Here is a 720-nt window from a genome sequence, read left to right as displayed (position 1 = left end):
TCACGGCCACACCCACAGGTGGCCCCGGCTCCACCTGCCACCCCTGACAGCACTTTGTGGAGTCGTGGCAGGCAGAGAGCTGGTGTGGATCCTAATCGTTTTAGAAGCAGGAAGCCCCCGGCCCCGGCCTTCCCCTCCGTCAGGAAGTACACCGAGAAGGAGCAGCCCGGCCGAGAATCTCACATTCCAATCTAGGGGCAAGGAGCCGTGTTTGAAGAGTACTGTAGGAGACTATGTCAGGTCCAAGTCCACGGTGTTCTCGTCCCAGTACCCCAGGGTTTGACATTGTGACTGGCGCTTCGGCGAGCCCTCGGTTACCATAAGCTGTCACCTTCCTGAGACACCATCATGCGTGTGCACAGGCTCCTTACGTGGCCGTGAGCCCAGCCAGTGACCGAGTGACGGGTCTCAGGACACACGGCGTTGCACTCATGACCAAGGACGCCCCATGTCCTTAAAGGCTGGAAGGGGCCTGCATAGGGCTTCACAGGCCTGTGTGGGCGAATTCTGCAGAAAGGACTACTGAAGAATATGGCAGTCCTCAGAGGTCTTCGGCAGAGTCTCTCCGCGGAGACTCTCTGATTCTGTTTTGGGAACAGTCAGGGGGTCCCCCTGATCCTGTGTCTACACCTGAGTGCGCCACACGTCAGAAAGGCTGGGAGGAAACACCCAAAGATGAGAACTGATAGAGCTGAGTTCTGCTGACGTATTGTATAATAA

This window comes from Suricata suricatta, chromosome 10, assembly GCF_006229205.1.
Source record: "Suricata suricatta isolate VVHF042 chromosome 10, meerkat_22Aug2017_6uvM2_HiC, whole genome shotgun sequence".
Classification (NCBI taxonomy): domain Eukaryota; kingdom Metazoa; phylum Chordata; class Mammalia; order Carnivora; family Herpestidae; genus Suricata; species Suricata suricatta.
This window is presented reverse-complemented; position numbering follows the sequence as displayed.